The 20,558-nt window shown below is 37.4% G+C and overlaps 1 protein-coding gene and 1 long non-coding RNA gene across 3 annotated transcripts in view; one reads left to right on the top strand and one right to left on the bottom strand.

Annotated features, from left to right (window-relative positions):
- LOC105492574 (sprouty related EVH1 domain containing 1) overlaps positions 1 to 20,558 on the bottom strand; it is a 103,564-nt gene that overhangs the window by 67,156 nt on the left and 15,850 nt on the right. The gene's annotated exons all lie outside the window — the stretch shown is intronic.
- The window catches only part of LOC112428506 (uncharacterized), a 53,701-nt gene that overhangs the window by 19,350 nt on the left and 13,793 nt on the right, over positions 1 to 20,558 (top strand). Inside the window, exons 3-4 of the long non-coding RNA XR_003020485.2 lie at positions 9,197 to 9,239; positions 12,795 to 12,954. This is a non-coding gene — a long non-coding RNA (uncharacterized lncRNA). The remainder of the gene's footprint in view (positions 1 to 9,196; positions 9,240 to 12,794; positions 12,955 to 20,558) is intronic.

The raw sequence follows: 20,558 nt of genomic DNA on the forward strand, positions 1-20,558 counted from the left end.
TTATTTTCCTCATAATGCCTATGACTATCTGAAATTATTTTATTTATTTATTTATTTATTTATTTATTTACTGTCTGTCCTCCATTAATAGGATTTACGCTCCAGATGAGTAGGAACCTTGTTTTCCTTGCTCACTACTGTATCTAATAAGAGTGTTATCCGGGCCACAATAGTTGCTTAATATATCAATCACTGTTGAGTAAATGAATAGAAAAGCATATAAACTCCCAACCTTCCTCTCAATTTATTAACCTGTCATATTCATGAATCTCTATGAAGACAATAAAATACGTTATGAAATTTTAGTTGTAAACAAGCCTGAAGTAGAAAATTTTCAGTACCTTCCTCTACCTTCCTCCTCTGAGCTCCATTCCTCCACCAATACTCATTTACCCCTTACCCTTGTGATCAGGTAATTTTGACTTACGGTAGGTAAACATGACTCCAGAAGCAACTCTTAAAGACAGAGAAGTGAAAACAGGTATATTGTTACAATCCAAGCAAAAACCATAAGATATAGAACTTTTCTCAGTTGTGTATCATTCAGAGACGACCACCTCGTATCTCAGAGTGATTCATGATTCACATCTTTCCAGGAACCAGATGTACTCTGGATCCTAAGACATCAGAAGGATAAGCACAGAGGAAATTAGAAAAACAAGAAAAAATAAAGGAAGGAGAAGAAAGGCTTTCCTGACAGAAGGCTACAGTTGTTCCTCGGTATCTGTGTGAAATTGGTTCCAGGACCTCCCTTGAATATCAAAATCCTCGAGGCTGAAGTCCCTGATATAAAATGGCAAAATACTTGCATTAAGCCTATGCACATCCTCCTGTATACTTTAAATCATCTGTGAAGAGTGGTACGCTGTATTATTTAGGGAATATAAGATTTTAAAGTGTGTACATGTTCAGTAAAGATGCAATTTTTTTCAAATATTTTCAATCTGCAGCTGGTTCAATTCACAGATGTGAAGCATACACACGGATACAAAGGCAGCACGCCAAGAAAGAGCATTAGAGAAAACGATATTCTAGAAGATTCAGATAGAATTTTTTTTAAGTGGGGAGGGAGCAGTAATGCGATATATGGACCAGCTCATACAGGGCCATATTAGAGATTTTGTTCTTTATCTTAAGAAAAAACATATTTTGAGCAAAGAAACAATGAAAGAGATGTATGTTTAAAGAAAAATCACAGTTTTGCAGATTGAAAAGATAGTGGGGGAAAGGGAGTCAGCAGCGGATGAAGGTGGCATGTTAGAAATCCAGGTGAGAAATATGGACTAGAATAATGAGATAACTAGACAAATAAATGAGAAAACTGAATAGACTGAAGATGTCTTTTGGAGGTAAAACTGTGCTACCCAGTGTGCTTCTAAAACTCTGACCTCTGTTGCATTTTTCTGTTTTTTCAATTGTTTCTAATCTCTAGAATAAAGGCCTTATTACACATTTTAAATAAATAATTAAGGAGGTAATGCAATTCAACTTAACATGGTAACAGCTGCATTATTACATAAGACATGTGTGATGGGAAATACACAAAAAGATTCTATACCTTCCCTCAAGAAGTTCACCACCTAAATAGGATTGTAGATATAATACCAGTAGCAATATAATAATGTGCAGTATGAATAAAAATACATAAAAACAGAAAAGAGGAGTGAAATTTCAAACATAAATTTGATAAAGTGGGACAATATTATTTTTACAAAGTTTGCACTCCATGATTCAAATACTGGAAAGGGAACTAAACTGGCAATCAAAAGACACTGCTTCAGAAAAACCTTACTTACTCGGATGATGGTTTAAAAGAACTGAAAAATTCAACATTTATTCTTAAAACCATTCATGGTAAAGAAGTATGAAATACTTCATCAACACTGTAAAGGCTCAATTAATAATATGTAATTTACAGCAGTAATAAAAATTTATTTCAATAATTGGTACCACGCCTAAAAATGAAATACCTGTGGCATTCTATTAAAGTCAGAAATAGAACATTACCACAGACTGAAAAAAAATAAAAGGCATAAGTAATGATTCGAGGAGATGGTGAAAAAAGATAAATCTTCATTTAAAAATTATTCTTGTTTGCAGATTATGTGACTGTTTACTTAGAAGATACAAGCAGATTTCCCATTAGAAAAATAAGAGAATGCAATATGGTGGTTAGATAGAGCAAAGTTTAAAAGCTATTTACCAATGATTTAGAAATTGCCACACATACAAAAAGCCAATTCATAATAAAAATAATATAAAAGTGATAGGCTAATGATGTACAGAGCTAATCTGAAGCAATCTGTAAAACTTTTCTTTTTTTTTGAGGCTGGAGTGCGGTTGGCATGATCATAGCTCACTGTAGCCTCAAACTCCTGGGCTCAAGTGATTCTCCCATCTCAGCTTCTCACCTTAGTGTGACTATAGGCACCTGCCACCATACCTGGCTAAATTTTTTCATTTTTTGTAGAGACAGGGTCTCACTATGTTTCCCTGACTAGGCTAGAACTCCTGGCCTCAAGCAAACCTCCCTTCTTGGCCTCCCAAAGTGCTGGGATTATAGGCCTGAGCCTCCACACTCGCCTAATCTACAAAACATTCATAAGGGTATGAAGGGCATGAATGAGTAAGAAGATATTGTATGTTTTCTGGAAGCAAAGCTTAGTATTTCAAGGATGACAATTCTAACATTTCTGCTCATTTATTAGAAATTGAGTTTAAAATACTGATGAACTATTCTGGGAAAAAATAACTTGAAAAACATGAGCCTTAAGTATACATTAAAGCCAAGAACATTTGAGCGGTCCTTTTAACATGAATCAGGTCATGTGAGTCTTGCTCAAAAACCTCCATGGCCGGGTGCAGTGGCTCAAGCCTGTAATCCCAGCACTTTGGGAGGCCGAGACGGGCGGATCACGAGGTCAGGAGTTCGAGACCATCCTGGCTAACACGGTGAAACACCGTCTCTACTAAAAAATACAAAAAACTAGCCGGGCGAGGTGGCGGGCGCCTGTAGTCCCGGCTACTCGGGAGGCTGAGGCAGGAGAATGGCGTAAAAACCCGGGAGGCAGAGCTTGCAGTGAGCTGAGATCCGGCCACTGCACTCCAGCCTGGGCGACACAGTGAGACTCCGTCTCAAAAAAAAAAAAAAGAAAAAAAAAAAAAAACCTCCACGAGCCACATATTTCACGCATGGAAAGAGTCCAAATTCTAAAGACCCTACAAAAATTGGCTCTTGTAATCTTTGTGACTTCATCTCCAGCCATTCTCCCTCCCATTCCCTGTTCCAGCCATACTGTTCTTTCTCCTTCTCAAACATGCCAAGCACATGCCTGCTTCAGGACATTTACTCTTATTGTGCTCACCATCTAAACCCCTTCCCAGATATTCTATATGCCAGATTCCCTCACAAGAGACTCTCTGCTTTATTCAAATGTCACTTTCTCAATGGGGTGCTTCTACTGCCACCATCTCCACTCCATCTGCCATCCATACCGTGTAGCCTGTGCTACCACAGCACTAAAATTTAATTACTATAATTTCATTGTTATCTTCTGTGATCTCTCTCACACCTACTTAAAAACTCAAAGATCTTTGTTTTGTTCTTGAATACATCCTTAAACTAGAAGAGTGCTTGGCACAAAATACACACTGAAAATATCTGCTGAATAAATAAACATTTTAATTTGGAGGTGGTGCTTTTTCTAGTAGTTATCCAAGTGTAATGTAAAAATATATTACTTGAATGGAAGGAGAGGGAGAAGGAGGGGGCAGGCAGGCACCAGGAGCAGCTGGGAGCAAAAAAAAACCTTTTTTTTAAATAGATCTAGTATTTAAAATGGTGTGGTACAGGTGAAACAGAGGAAGGCTTCCCAATATGTGGCTCATAAAACACGTGCATCTTAATAACCAAATGTGTTTATTATAAAACTGATTCCTAGATCCCACCAAAACTTTTGAATCAAAATTTCTGGAGGCAAGGCCCACAAACAGGCTTTTTTTAAAAAAAATCCCAGATTAAGTAACCCCTTATGCACAATACAGTTTAAAAACCACAGGAGTGGAGCTCAGAAAGCATCCAAATGCATACAAACTTTTAGTAGGTAATAACAAGGAACATCAAATCTGTAGAAAACAGAAGGTTTACTCAAGGAATAAGTGAAGTAAAAGTCTATCCATCTGAAAAAAAAATTAAAACTTGAATCTCTACATTACACTAAAATTAAGACTATGTAATTATTAAAAGAAATATTTTTATAGTTGTGTGGTGAGTAATACCATTTAAAACTTCCACTGAAGTCAGAAATTATAAGAGTGCTATATTCAACTGCATAAAAATGTAAAATCTCTGTATTGTTAAAAACACCAAGATATTAGAAGACAAATGACAAACTAGGAAAAAACATGTTATCATATATGGCAAAGATTAGTATCATAATATAAAAGAAAATCTTATAGAGCAATTTGGCAAATTAAAAATATATATACCTTTAGACCCAGAAATGTAACATCTAAATATTTATTCTAAGGAAACAGAGACATGCACTCAAGAGCATATGAACAAAACTGTATATCATAACATTGTTGTTATAGTAAAATAAAAACCCTTGAAACTGCCTAACGACCCACCACTGAGAAATTGACTAAAAGTAAATTTTCAGCCACTATTATGATGTGAATTTTCACAGGCTGACACAGTAAATAAAAAGACTTCCAAATAGTATAAAACAGTGTAACTTCAGTTTTGTAGACATAAAAACATTTTTAAATGTATCAAATATGCCTTAAAAGACAATCTGGAAAAATTTACAACATAATGTCATAATGGCTATCCCTTGGCAGTAGAAGTAGAGATAATCTTTATTTTCTTCTTTTATAATCACATGGACAAAGAAAACTATCTAAAATAAAGTGATCTGAGCTCTAATAATAAACATTTAATAGTAAATATCTAATTTTTACCACTAGTTTTTACTATCAGTAAGGCAGCTAGACCATAGTAAGGCAGCTCTATCTACCTAATCTATTTTGAATATTTGGTTGAAGACACTATCTTTAATTCTGACAATAACCCTGGAGAGGGGTATTATCTCCAAATTACAGATGGGGAAATAAAGCTTCAAGACGGTAAGTGATTTGCACAAGATCACATCACTGAGTAAGGATTTAAATCCCTGCTGTTGTAGTCCTGCTGTGACTGGAAAGGAAAACAGTCGCTCATATCATACTCTCAGCTTCGCTTATATAAAAGTAAGAATATTTGGAGTAAATAATCTCCATCAATTATATATTTCATTTTCTACAATTTTATATGTCTACATGTAAGCTCATAGCACCTACTGAAAAAAGTAGATTCCATCATCATGCCCCTGACACCTACAAGGAAACAAATCACAAAATCTATAATCTATTTCACAAATAAACATGCTGACCTTATCTACATATCCTTTCACATTATTCCCTATACCTCTCAAGATATGGTCTGGCTCTGTGTCCCCACCCAAATCTCATCTTGAATTGTAATCCCCATACGTCAAGGGAGGAACCTGGTGGGAGGTGACTGGATGATGGGGGTGGTTTCCCCTATGCTGTTCTTGTGATAGTGAGTGACTTCTCATTAGATCCGATGGTTACACATGTGTTTGACAGTTCCCTCTTAACATGCTCTTGTCTCTCTCCTGTCGCCTTGCAAAGAAGGTGCCTGCTTCCCCTTCGCCTTCTGTCATGACTGTAAGTTTACTGTGGCCTCCTAGCCATGCTTCCTGTTAAGCCTCTGGAACTGAGTCAGCTAAATCCCTTTCCTTTATAATTACCCAGTCTCAAGTAGTATTCTTTATAGCAGTGTGAGAACAGACTAATATACCTCATTACACCCCAAAATGTTCAGCAATCCAGTATCTAATGGAAATACACTAGAACTTACAAGAAGCTTTTTAACTATAAGCAATACTAGATTCAAATCAGTGTCACAGTCCCCAAAGCAGCAAGAAAACAGTGGTTTAAAACAACGCATAACAGTGAGGGACTTACAAACCTACAAACCAGAGTTCTTAAACAAAAAATAGAAAGTGAAGAAATAAAAACAGCTATCATCAGACAAATTTTAAATTACAAACTTTTTCATCTGCAAAGTTAAACTGAATAAAAACAGTAAAGATGTACAGGAGATATTTCCCATCGCTATTAGGAAATGGGAACAGATAAGAATTTTCAAGTGTTTCCAAGATCCCCAAACTCAAACCACCCTACCACTGCTTATCCATCGACATCAGTGGCTTTTACATCAGACATAGCTGGAGTAAATCAAACCTACCATTCATGGCTTCTTGAGTAGAATAAGGAATGGAACAAGAATTTTTTTTTTTTTTTGAGACAGGGTCTCGCTCTGTTGCCCAGGCTGGAGTGCAGTGGCACAATCTCTGCTCAATGCAACCTCTACTTACCTCCCCGGCTCAAGCAATTCTCATGCCTCAGCCTCCCAAGTGGCAGGAATTACAGATGCCCACCACCACGCCAGGCTTTCTTTTTTTTTTTTTTTTTTTTTTTGTATTTTTAATAGAGATGGGGTTTCAGCATGTTGGTCAGGCTGGTCTCAAACTCCTGATCTCAAGTGATCCACCAGCCTCAGCCTCCCAAAGTGCTGGGATTACAGGCATGAGCCACCGAGCCTGGCCAGAATAATAAATGTTAATTTAATGAATGTAAACCAACATTCATTCCCAAAAGATGTATTTATGGAACATGCATGGAGTATTATGGACCATGTATGAACTCAGTGATGCTGGTGTCCATTGGACTATGACAACTTCAGAAAGCATCAAATTAATCCCTTAAGTAAAGCTTTTTCACTCCATAGATAACCACAAAAACATACTTTCTTTAGCAATAAAATCAGCTTTATTGTCCTGTAAGAGCTCATACCGAACTAGGTATCGACTTTACATCTAGAAGTTTCAGGAACTTCTGTAAGTGAACATGAACTGAGTAAATTCCAAAAGATTAATTGAGGTCAAAAATTTCTTCTTCATCCATAAATCCCAAACTGTACAGCATGTCTCTAAAGCTATGCATTTTATGTATTTTTATACAAAAATGTGCATTTCTCACAGGGTGGAAATGTAAGAAACAGAGCAGTGTATGACATGTATAAAAACCAAAAGGCCAGGCACGGTAGCTTATGCCTAGAATCCTAACACCTTGGGAGGCTGAGGAGAATCACCTGCAGCCAGGAGTTCGAGACCAGCCTGAGCAGCATAGCAAGACCCTGTCTCTACCAAAAAAAAAAAAAATAGGTGGGCATGGTGGCACACACCTATGGTCCTAGCTACTGGAAAGTCTGAGTGGGGAGAATCGCTTGAACCCAGGAGTTTGAGGCTGCAGTGAGCTATGATCACACTACTGCACTCCAAGCTGGGTTAAGAGAGACCCCTGTCTCAAAAAATCAAAAAAACAGAACTTAGGCAGTTGTAAGGAACCTAAAAGATCTAGACTAATCTGACACACTACACAATACTCCTTTTACAAAGATGCACAGATGGTCAATCCTTTCACTCTCCATTTGAAAACAACTATAGGAAGCTTCCAATTTCACAAGACAGTCCATTCCATTATCAAAAAAATCATATCATTAGGAAGTTCTCTTTTGCATAGAAACAAAACTTACTCCCCCACCTTTTTTTACTTTCCTCTACTGATTCTAGTTTTACTTTCAGGGACAAAAGAGTCTAAGTTTACTCTCATTATTATATGAGGTTTTCAATTATTTGAAGATAACTAATATTTCAATGATCAAGTCTTCTCCAAGTTCAACCTGACCAGTTCCTACAACTTGTTCTTATTTAATGTAGTTTCTAAATATATCATCATACTGGTGGGTTATCAATTTATCACAATGGTTATATATGTACTGGAAAAAGAATAAATAATAACCTTTGAGATACGGATGTTTAGGTGATGAGCTAGGCTCACTCACTAGCAAAGCGATTCACTGTTTTACTGTTTTCTCTTTTAAGGTATCATCTATTTTACAATTACATATTCTGAATGAAGGTCTATAGAGTTCACAATATAAGTAGTTATTTTTAAGTTATAAGAGATGTTAAATTTCTACTCATTCATTCTAAATTGTGGTTTGGCAAACAATTGCTTTTGATTATCAAAGGAAACATAGTTTGCTGATCCACATAGCTTACTGTCTTTATTAGTACAATGTCTAACCAAATGTCCTGAGTAGCCCCAAGCTAAAAATAACATTTTTAAAATCTCTTATCTTTAGATAAGATAGATTTAATGGTCTAACTCACTTATAACTATCTCCACGAAAAACAATGGATTTTTAAAACTCTAACACAAAGAGGACATCCATGTTAATTTTGGATAAGGATATAGATAAGGTTATCTTTTTTGTACCTTTCTGTATTTTTTAAATGTGTAAGAGTAAACAAGCAACTCATCTATAAGCTAAATAATCAATCTATTGCCAATACCCTTCCGGCTATCATGAGAATCTGAGTGCTTTTGGAGATCTTCATTAACTTGTTGGAGTGATTAATGAAGAGATTCTGACAAAAAAACATTATTATACTATTGTGTTCCTTTAGGAGGCAAATGAGGTATTTCTCTTCAAACTTATATGATCTATACTTTAAGAATCAGTGTTGATTACTGATATCAATGATCCCTAAAAATAAACAAAAAGATGACTTCCCAAACAAATCATTTCCCTTTAAAGACACTGGGGTTACCAGCGGCAAATTATAGAAAAAACTGACCAAGGCAACATTCAGTGGAAGCAACACTGAACTTACAGTTATGAAGACCAAGTTTCTACTGAGACTGACACATACAACTGTAATAGTTCGAGCAAGCTATTTTACCATTCCAAGATGTAGCACCCTCATCTATAAAAGGAAGAAAAGATGCTAATCAAAACCCCCTCCCAATCCAAACTTCTTTGATTCCGTGAAACACTGAAGACTCCCACAATTATCCGAGATAGTCCCCTACAAATGTTTGTCGTGTATTACCTCGTTCTTATTCTATATTAGGAACTTTAATGTCTCCTTGCAATGAATTACTACTACTACTACCACTAATATTAACAGGCACTCAACACTTCAGTATCTGCCATGTGCAGATATGGTTCAATGCTTTACAAGGATTCTATTTAATCCTGATGATTATCCTCATTTTACAGATGAGGAAACTATGGCTTACAGAAGTCCACAACCACATAACCGGTAAGTAACAGAGCTGAACCTGGATCTGGGCAGAAACAACTCAAAAGTACCATGGAAGTTTACTTCAGAGGTGGTGATTAGAATAGGAGAGCTCTGTTTGGCACAAAACAACATACACACATCCTCTTTTGATTGAGATGCTAATTTGCAACCTGATAAGACTAAGAAAACAAGAAATAATATTCTGCCATCCACTCTTAAGACTAAATTTTAGTAAACAATCTAAATTGCAGAGCTATAGCTTACATAAATCATGGCCTTGGACTCATACTGGTAATTGCTCTACAGAGAAAATTCAACCGTATTTACAGTACAACAGTAAGAAAATGTGGTAGAATTCTTCTTGGTCACTGACTAACATTCAAATATGGTAAGATCATATCGTGGGTATACCACGGTTGTAGTATTTGTGGGTACCACACCCATAGATTCAACCAACCTTGGATGCAACCAACCTTGGATCAAAAATGTAGTTAGGAGGCCGAGTGTGGAGGCTCACGCCTGTAATCCCAACACTTTGGAAGCCCGAGGCAGGCAGGTCATGAGTTTGAGATCAGCCTGACCAACATGGTGAAACCCCGTCTCTACTAAAAATACAAAAATTAGCCGGGCGTGGTGGTGTGCACCTGTAATCCCAGCTACTCAGGAGGCTGAGGCAGGAGAATCGCTTGAACCCACGAGGCGGAGGTTGCAGTGATCCAAGATTTCGTCACTGCACTCCAGCCTAGGCAACAGAATGAGACTCCATCTCAAAAAAAAAAAAATGTAGTTAGGCTACAATGGTTGTGTTTGTCATGTACAGACTTTTTTTTCCTTGTCATTCTTCCTTTAGAAATGCAGTATAACTATTTACACAGCATTTGCATTGATTAGGTAACATAAAAACCCAGAGATGATTTAAAGTATACAGGAGGATATCTGTAGATTATACGCAAATACTGCATCATTTTATATAAGGGACTTGAGCATCCACAGATTCTGGTATTTGGTCAGGGGTCCTAAAACCAATCCCCCGCAAATAACAGTAAGTATTAATCTGTAATGTACACAGAAAGTTTACAAAAAGGAGGGATAATTTCTTTCTTTTTTGGAGGGGGAGACAGGGTCCCTCTGTGTCATCCAGGCTGGAGTGCAGTGGCACAACCATGGCTCACTGCAACCTCTGGCTCCTGGGATCAAGTGATCCTCCCACCTATGCTTCCAGAGTAGCTGAGACTACAGGCTCGCACCACCACACCAGGCTAATTTTTTAAATCTTCAGTAGAGAGAGGGTTTCATCTTATTTCCCAGGCTTGTCTCAAACTCCTGGGCTCAAGCGCTCTCTCCACTTGGACCTCCCAAAGTGCTGGGATTACAGGTATAGGCCACCACTCCCAGCCAGGAGTAATAATTTCTAAGAGCTCTCTAGTAACAAACACGAATTTTTGTCCTGAGAGTTTTCTATTTTCCTTACTGCTAGTGAATAAACACACACAAATAGTTCTACCTTCTCCTATTTCTTATCTGTTTTCATTTGTAAAATCTGATATTAAATATCTAAGATATAATTAATTCTATATTACTTGCCACTGCCATTAATACATCCTTACATTAACTTAAATTAACAAGCAAAAAATAAACATCTCCATTACAAAGTAGGCAAAGGGCATGAACAGACACTTTAAAAAAAAAAAAAAAAAAAAGACATACATAGCCAACAAGCACAAACACATGAAAAAATGCTCAACATCACTAATCATTAGAAGAATCCAAATCAAAACCAAAAGATACCATTTCACACCGGTCAGAATAGCTATTCTTAAAAAGTCAAAAAATAATAGATGCTGGCAAGGATGTGAAGAAAAGGGAATGCTTATACATTGCTGGTGGGAATGTAAATTAGTTTAGCCTCTGTGGAAAGCAGTTTGGCGATTTCTGAAAGAAGTTAGAATTATTATTCAAACCAGCAACTCCATTACTGGGTATATACCCAAAGGATTACAAAGCATCCTCCCATAAAGACATATGCACATGTACGTTCATCACAGCATTACTCACAAGAGAAAAGACATGGAATCAGACTAAATGCCCATCAAGGGTAGACTGGATAAATAAAACATGGTACATATACATCATGGAATACTACGCAGCCATAAAAAGGAATGAGATCACGTCCTCTGCAGAAATATGGATAGAGCTGGAAGCCATGGGTATCCTAAGTTAACAAATGAATGAATAGAAAACCAAATATCTCATGTTCTCACTTATAAGTGGGAGCTAAACATTGAGTTCACAAGGACACAAAGAAGGGAACAGACACCAGGGCCTACTTGAGGGTGGGAGGAGGGAGCGAATCAAATAAACCACCTACTGAGTATTATGCTTATTACCTCAGTGATGAAATAATCTGTACATCAAACTCCATGACATAAAATTTACCTATATAACCTGCACATGTAACCTTTAATCTTAAAGTTTTAAAAAGTCCTTATACTGACACCAGAAATTTTAATAAATTTCCTTCTCTTAATGTAGAAGCACAAAGATGACCTTTATGAATATTACTATCATTTTTTATAAAGATAGACCCCAAACTATCATGGTGACCCAGAAAAGAAATGCACACCAAGCATTAGCCTGCTATTACAAACTAGCACACAAATATATCCATCTCTTTTTACTTGTGAATGCTGATCACTAACCTAACACAACTTTATAGACCAGAAGAATGTTCCATAAGTTAGCAAGATGATACTGCGGTAAGACTTCTTAAGGATAAACTACAGTGTTTCATAAATCAGGCATAAACTGAGAAAGGACAGGACCAAAATATGTAAATCAAAATATGTTTAAACAGAATAGACGTACTCACCAAATCCTTAACATTAGAATTAAAATGATAGTTGAAAGCCTGAACAAAATACATCTACAATAGGAACAGTATTTCACATTGTAGGTAGTATAAAAATTAGATTTAAATCCACCTTATAATATTTATTACACCTTGGGTGAGTCAATTTAAGTCTGCTGGGTCACCTGAAACATGGGAAAAATAAGACCAACTCATGAAGCTATTGTGAGAATTAAATGCAACAACATAAAGTGTTTAACTGTGGGTAGCAAATATATATCATTTAATGAGTGTATAATATTACAATTATGAAGTGGCATCATGTAATGGGTGTATAGTATTACTATAATTATGAAATAATAGTGAACTAAAAAAGAGGCACATGTAAAGAAATACTATATATGTAACATTTCTGTATATTTATACAATATATAAATCCTAAGCCATTTGAATTAATGGATAATGACATAATTTACAATTGTCGTACACCTATCTCTACCCCTTAAGTATATATCCAGGGAAAAGAGCCACAGTAAAAAAACAAAAACATTCTCAGCACAATGTCTCCTAGTACATATGCAAATACATACCAGCAATGTTTGACACACTGTCTTACTCATGGCAAGCATATGATAAATATTTGTGGCACTGCAATGACTATTTTTTGTTTTGAAATAACTATATCTATTATTAACAAAAAAGTTTCTTGAATCTATTTTAATTAGATTGTGTCCTGTCCTTGTCCGGCAAGAAAAATGACAAAATTAATAGAAAAGCAAACGTTAAGAAAGGAATACTACAGTACATAGGAGAGTAAGCAGAAAGAACCCAGACTCTACACTAAGAAGGTCCAAGTTTACATCTCAAGTGGATCGCTTTACCTAGGTATTGTGAACAAGGCTTTTAACTTCAGCTTAGTTTTCTCCAACTGTAAAGAGGGTTAATAATACCACCAGCGGTGGGGTGCACTGGCTCACGCCTGTAATCCCAGCACTTTGGGAGGCTGGGGCGGGTAGATCACAAGGTCAGGAGTTCAAGACCAGCCTGACCAACATGGTGAAACCCCATCACTACTAAAAATACAAAAATTATCTGGGCATGGTGGTGTGCACCTGTAGTCCCAGCTACTTGGGAGGCTGAGGCAGAAGAACTGATTGAACCTGGAAGGTGGAGATTGCAGCAAGCCAAGATCGTACCATTGCACTCCAGCCTGAGACAGAGCGAGATTCTGTCTCAAAAAAAAACTAATAATAATACTACCAGCCTCATTCCAAAGCCAATTAGCACATCTAGCGCCCACAGAGTAGTTTCTATATACAGTAAAAGGAACTAGAGCTCCTTCAAGTAATGGGATGGTTCCAAAGCTGGCCAAGAAAAGCATGAGATGAACCTGGAACATCTTGTGATACCAGAAAGGACGTGCTGAAAAAATGAAGGGATATGTCAAAAAGACACAGAAACAGACTTGATAGGGTTCCCAGTGGCCAAATCTGGGACAACAGATTTGAGCATAAAAATGATGGCAGTGATGGATTATAATTGTATTAATATTTAAATAAATGTGAGAAAAGAAGGCTTTTCTATAAAATTCCAGTTAATAAAAGCGGAAGGAATGGTGGAAGTAGAAAAAAAAATCATTTGGCAAACATCACAGTAATTGTTGTAGGCAAGAATCATCAGCAGATGCTAAAAATAGTAACAAGTGAATGACAGAAAATAGGATATCTGCAGTCTCAAACTCTCTCTTCAAAAGATACTTATTACAAAGAGAACAGTTGCAAAACCTGGCAAAACAAACATCCTCTTAACCAAATGATCAAAATTTACCAGTAATGGGATATATTAACACCATCTACCTGCTGAATTGATGCACAAGGATACCATTCACTCTACAGTATTGTTACCAAAAACATGTAAGTTGAATTTAGGAACATTCTACAAAACACCTGGTCAGTACTCTTCAAAAGTGTCAAGGTTATAAAAGACAGAAAGGCTGAACAGCTGTTTCACCTTAAAGGAGACTAAAGAGACATGACAACTTAATGCAACATAATTTATCATATCCTGAACTGGAAAAAGGACATTAGTTGAACAACTGGTGAAATTTAAATAATATCAATAGATACGAATATTGCCAGTTGATAATAATATTGTATAGATTCTAGTTTCCTGATTTAGCTATGTGAGACATTTTAGGAAGCTGCCTGAAGGATATGTGCATTCTTTGTATATTTTTTCTTACTCTTGTAGGTCTAAAATTATTTCAAAGTGAGAATGAATATATATGTAGTTTCATAAATCTCACAACTGCTTTGAGAATCTCATGAGATAACGCACTTAAAGGTGCTCTGTAAATTCTAAAGTAATATACAAATGTTAGCAGCTTTCATTATCATTTCCGACTCTGGTGCTGCAAGATGCCTGACACTTCCTGTTGGCAGTTTCCCCCAATACACCTTCCAGTCTGTGGGAAAAACCAGAATTGTTAACTGGTCCTACATGTAGAATTTTTATTCTAAACCAAGGGTATCGAAGGGTGCTTAAATTTCTACTCTAAAGGGAAAAACTTTTTCTAAAAATGCAATCTGACCATTTAACAATGAATCCTGTCTCCCTGTCACTGTGATCTTAAAGTAGACTGTAAGCATAAGAATTTTCTGAATAAACACAGCAACAGGAGGAGGACTCGCTAATAATTACCAATAATGGCCACATATCTTTGAATAACTCTTTAATATGTGATAGTGAAAAAGTTCTCAAGATTAGGTTGTCAAAACAGAAGTAGTGACAGGATTACTTAAGCATGCTTGTCTGTCATTACTTGTCTTAGCAAGTTTTTAATATAAATAACTGAAGGGAAAGGGAGAAATAAACACAGTTCAGTAGGTTCATGTCAAGTTATTTAAGGAGTCGGGAACTACAACCGTGTTCTTCACATAAAATCCTCCCTTCATCTTCCAATCAGATATCTGGGCTGTTTGGGCCATTTATAGATTTAGAATGACACATCTCATACATCTTAGGCCAGACCCAACTGGGCTAATTATCATTTAGCTACAAATTATCCATTTTCAAGCTCTTGCTAGTGAAGGGAATAATTTTTTAAAAAACACTGAAGTCCTACACATCCTATAGGAAAAAAACTATTATTCATATATATATATATATTTATAATACATAAAAATAAAAATTAAGGCTAAGGTTAAAAACTAAGTTCATGATATTCATTTGATCCTGAGTTGTATGTTGTTAACAGACAATAAATCTTTAATCCTTCTTACACAATCTATCATGCCATACAAACTTCAAAGTGAATCAAAAACAGTTAAGACTGTAGCTACTTAGATCACAATACTACTACTGAACTATAAAGTATAACACATAAAGATGCTTCTTCAAAATGAGGTAATTTACATATGGTGAAAGGTAGGGGTCCAGTTTCATTCTTCTGCATATGGCTAGCCAGCTATCCCAGCCATATACAAAAATTAACTCAAGATGGATCAAAGATTTAAATGTAACACCACAAACTATAAGAATCGTAGAAGAGGCCGGGCGCGGTGGCTCAAGCCTGTAATCCCAGCACTTTGGGAGGCCGAGACGGGCGGATCACGAGGTCAGGAGATCAAGACCACCCTGGCTAACACGATGAAACCCCGTCTCTACTAAAAAAAAAAAATACAAAAAACTAGCCGGGCGAGGTGGCGGGCGCCTGTAGTCCCAGCTACTCGGGAGGCTGAGGCAGGAGAATGGCGTAAACCCAGGGGGCGGAGCTTGCAGTGAGCTGAGATCCGGCCACTGCACTCCAGCCTGGGCGACAGAGCGAGACTCCGTCTCAAAAAAAAAAAAAAAAAAAAAAAAAGAACCGTAGAAGAAAACCTAGAAATCACCATTCAGGGGCCTTGGAAAAGAATTTAGGACTAAGTCCTCCAAAGCAACTGTAACAAAAAAATTGACAAGTAGGACCTAATTAAACTGACAGCTTCTGCACAGCAAAAGAAACTATCAACAGAGTAAACCCACAGAATGGGAGAAAATATTCACAAACTATGCATCCAAGAAAGATGTAATATCCAGAATCTATGAGAAACTTAAATAACTGAACAAGGAAAAACAAATAACCTCATTTTAAAAAGGGCAAAAGACATAAACAGACACTGCTCAAAAGAAGACATACAAGCAGCCAACAAACCTAAAGAAAAATGCTCCATATCACTAATCATCAGAGAAATGCAAAACAAAATCACAATGAGATATGCCATCTCACACCAGTCAGAATGGCTATTATTAAAAAGTTAAAAAATAACAGATGCTGGCAAGGTTGCAAAGAAAAAGGAACACTTACACAATGCTGGGAAAGTAAATTAGTTCAGCTGCTGTGGAGAGCAGTTTGGAGATTTCTCAAATAACTTAAAACCAAACTACCACTCGAGGTCGCGCACGGTGGCTCACGCCTGTAATCCCAGCACTTTGGGAGGCCGAGGCAGGCAGATCACCTAAGGTCTGGAGTTCGAGACCAGCCTAGACAACATGGTGAAGCCCGTCTCTAGCAAAAATACAAAAATTAGCCAGGCGCGGTGGAGGGTGCCTGTAATCCCTACTACTCGGGAGGCCGAGGCAGTAAAATGGCTTGAACCTGAGAAGCAGAAGTTGTAGTGAGCCAAGATTGCACCACTGCACTCCAGCCTTGGCAACGGAGCATGACTTCATCTCATAACAAAAAAAAAAAGAACTACCATTCGACCCTGCAATCCCATTATTGGGTATATATCCAAAAGAAAATAAACCGTTCTACCAAAAAGACACATGCATTCATATGATCACTGAAGCAAAGACATGGAATCAACCCAGATGCCCATTAACAGAGGGCTAGATAAAGAAATGTGGTACATATGTACCGTGGAATACTATGCAGCCACAAAGAAGAACAAAATCATGTCCTTTGCAGTGACATGTATGCAGCTGGAGGCCTTTATCCTAAGTGAATTAAGGCAGGAACAGAAAACCAAATACCACTGTTCTTACAAGGGAGAGCTAAACATTGGGCACTCCTGGACATAAAGATGGCAACAATAGACACTGGGGACTACTATACGGCAGGAGGGAGGAAGGGAAGTAAGGGCTGAAAAACCATTGGGTACTATGCTTATTACCTGGGCGACAGGTTCAGTCATACCCCAAACCTCTGCATCATGACATATGCCTTTGTAGCAAACCTGCACATGTACTCCCCAAATCTAAAATACAAATGTAAATTTTGTTAATGAAATCATTTTTATTTTCAGCAGTTTCTCCTCACTCTACTGGGAAAAATGTATTTCCCCTAGCGGGGAATCAGTATCTCTAAGTTCTTTTTTACCAAAGAACCAATCAATCATTTACTTCTAATATTAGATTGAGAACTGCATGATGGAAGGATCTAGATTTTATTCATCTCCAAAGCCTATTGTCCAAACACCTGGAACACATAAGCTTCAAAAACGTTAGTTCCTATCCTTTCTCTAACATATAATAAATGCTCAATAAATGTATGTTGTATCTATTTCATTCAATATCAACATTAATGACTGCCAAACCTAAGAGCAGTGTAAAATCCAGGAGATGGACTAAATGTGACTAATAAGAAATGCTGCAACATCCTGATCTCCATCTGTTTGGCTGTTTCTATTAGCCCAGCATTCCAATGCACATGTATGATTGATCCTTCAGGGTCTGCTGCACTGAAACATTTAATTATCACTAAAATATGTAGCATACACATGACTTTGAATTAAAAGACATTTCCTTACTGAAACAGGTCTACACACTATTTTCATAGAATCTAAACACTTTAACATCTGACATTTAGATAATATCCCACTTTGGCATGATATATGGATAATTAGGTATCTATTACTGGGTCTAATACTTTGCCACTAAATAATTATTAAGTAAATTCTCATATCACCAGAAGAAACATTTTTATATAATATTTATCTTTTAAAACCCAGTGTCTACAAGGTAAAATAAAGCAAAACAAACAAACGACAATCTATGGTTCATCTAGCAGATCATAAAGATTGGCTTTATAAAGAACGACCTCAAAGGTATCAACAAGAAATGTTTAAAGAAAACATTTCACTCAATTTGAGAGACTATGTACAAAAGCTTATATATGAAGATTAGTATACTAATTAGTATATATACATACATACATTTTTAAATTTAAAATTCAACTAGTATTAAGAAAGGAGTAACTTCTAAATTTAATTTAATGCTGATTTGGTTTGGCTCTGTGTCCCACTGAAATCTCAGGTTGAGTATGTAATTCCCATGTGTTGAAAGAGGCGCCTGGTGGGAGGTGACTGAATCATAGGGGCAGACTACGCCCTTGCTGTTCTTGTGATAGGGTTCTCATGAGATCTAGTTTTTTGAAAGTGGGTAGCACTTCCCACTTGGCTCACTCTCTCTCCTGCTCTGCCTTGGTAATGCTTGCTTCCCCTTCTCTGCCACCATGATTGTAAGTTTCCTGAGGCCTCCCAGCCAAGCTTCCTGTGTAGCCTACAGAACTGAGTTAATTAAACCTCTCTTCTTAATAATTACCCATCTCAGATGGTTCTTTATAGCAGCGAGAACAGACTAATATAAATGCCACGTCTATGAAACATCTAAAATTATCTTACATACCAGTGGCAAATTCCACATTTTGGAAAAAGCTATGCTACCTCAAGTTACCTCTCTATGAAAAGAAAATTAGAAACTTTCTTCAACAGAGTGAATGGAGAACATGTCATAGTTTTCAAAAAACATGTTGGGCTTGAAGGAACAGAAATGCTCCAGATTTGGGCCGGGCATGGTGGCTCACACCTGTAATCCCAGCACTTTGGGAAGCCGAAGCAGGCGGATCACCTGAGGTTGGGAGTTCGTGACAGTGTGGCCAACACGGTAAAACCCTGTCTCTGTTAAAAATACAAAATTAGCCGGGCGTGGTGGCACACGTCTTTAATCCCAGCTACTCCGGAGCCTGAGACAGAAGAATCACTTGAATCTGGCACGCAGGGGTTGCAGTAAGCCGAAATCGCGCTACTGCACTCCAGCCTGGGAGACAGAGCAAGACTCTGTCTCAAAAAAAAAAAAAAAGGAAAAGAAAGAAATGCTCCAGATTTGTGCCATCCAATACAGCAGTCATCGCTAGCCACTTGTGGCTATATAAATTAAATAAAATTTAAAATTTAGCTCCTCAGTCACTGAAACCCACTTCGAGTACAGCCAAATAACTATACAGTAGCTACCATACTGGATACCACAAACAGAATGTTTCCATCATCACAGAATGTTCTATTGTACTCACTGCTTTAGATTCTCAAATAATTCTAATAAAGTCCAACTGGCAGAAAATGGAAGTAAAAATTTTAGCAGATAAACAAAGGTAGTATCTTTCAGTAAAGTAACAAACATTTGAAAAAAACTGTGAGAGACAGTGAATTAAATGCTAGTAGGCATGGTGGCTCATATCTGTGATCTCAGCACTTTGGGAGGCTGAAGTGGGAGGACCACTTGAGCTCAGGAGTTCAGACCAGCCTGGCCGGCCAACAAATCAAGACCTTGTCTCTACAAAACATTTAAAAATTAGCTGGGCATGGCGGCAGGCACCTGTAGTCCAAGCTACTCAGGAGGCTGAGACAGATGAATCACTTGAGCCCAACAGTTCAAGGTTAGTGTGCTGTGATTGTGCCACTGCACTCCAGCCTGTGTAACAAAGTGAGAGACCCTGTCTCTTAAAAATACCGGCCTGGCGCAGTGGCTCACACCTGGAATCCCAGCACTTTGGGAGGCCCAGGTGGGCGGATCACAAGGTCAGGAGATCCAGACCATCCTGGCTAACACACGGTGAAACCCCGTCTCTACTAAAAATACAAGAAAAATTAGCCGGGCATGGTGGCGGGTGCCTTCGTCCCAGCTACTCGGGAGGCTGAGGCAGGGGAATGGCATGAACCTGGGAGGCGGGAGCTTGCAGTAGCCGAGATCGCGCCACTGCACTCCAGCCTGGGCTACAGAGCCAGACTCCGTCTCAAAAAAAAAAAAAAAAAAAAGGTTAGTACTATAAATATGATTTCTGTTTCTACAACTCCTTTATAATCTGATGATTTCAAAGACTGAAAATGTACTAAGGTAGACAGGAATCCCTCTCCAACTAAGATGATACGGTTACTATTAAGGAACCAACAGTAAAAACTTAAAAACTTAGAAAACAAGGTTAAGAGACTGAAGCCATAAACTTTTAACACAGCCTGTGAAAAATCTTTTAATTACCTTACTTTCATTAACATAAAGCAATAAGGAAAGTATGCTCAAATAACAGACAGAGTATTAACAGTATCTTTTTAAATGATAGGTCCTGTATGATGATTTATCGTTTACTATACTCTGGTTACTTTTAAATGTTTAGTCTATTCCCCTGCCCCCTACATGGTCTCAACATCCTTGTGAATTTGTTTGGGGATGATTGG

Source organism: Macaca nemestrina, chromosome 7 (assembly GCF_043159975.1).
Source record: "Macaca nemestrina isolate mMacNem1 chromosome 7, mMacNem.hap1, whole genome shotgun sequence".
NCBI lineage: Eukaryota > Metazoa > Chordata > Mammalia > Primates > Cercopithecidae > Macaca > Macaca nemestrina.